Below are 657 nucleotides of genomic sequence, written 5' to 3' on the forward strand. Positions count from 1 at the left end.
TTAGATTGTTTTTTTATGTTGGTGCACTGCAAAGCCACTGAAAAGTGCTTAAATGCCATTGATATCTTGTTCAGTGTTTTTTTTTTTCACTTCAGTTATTTAATTATTAGAGTACCTTCAGGTCACTTGCCTTTGCACCCGGGTCACACGCTACCAGTAATGAGTGTAAATAAGTTTACAGCTGCTAAAAAGCGAAGTATTTTGGTAATGGAAACTTGGGTACACGTAACTGAAATGCGGCGGGTGCTTCCCGTGGAGTTTATTTTAGATTGCGTGTCTAACCTTGGTCTCTGCAGTTTCCTCCTCGACGACTGGATATCCCTTTCGTAAAGTACATTTTATTGTTGATGACCAAGTAAGTTGGAGAAAAAGACTACTAGATACGCCATGAAAAATATGTTAAATCTAGAATATAAAGATTCCTCGCAATCCATGGTCTTTTATTGACCGATTATTTTCATCATTTATTTTCTCAAATTTTCTTCTTATCTCTAAATACAAATTTGAGAAATACAATAAATATAGGGTAATTGCCAAAAATAATGTAACAAATAGACTGCGAATAAGACTAACAAATAACTTATAAACCCGTATCTGTCAGAATAAAGCAAAATTATAGACGTACGGGACTAGTATTTTCATTTCCCTTTTACTCCC

Source organism: Penaeus monodon, chromosome 33, assembly GCF_015228065.2.
Source record: "Penaeus monodon isolate SGIC_2016 chromosome 33, NSTDA_Pmon_1, whole genome shotgun sequence".
Taxonomy (NCBI): domain Eukaryota; kingdom Metazoa; phylum Arthropoda; class Malacostraca; order Decapoda; family Penaeidae; genus Penaeus; species Penaeus monodon.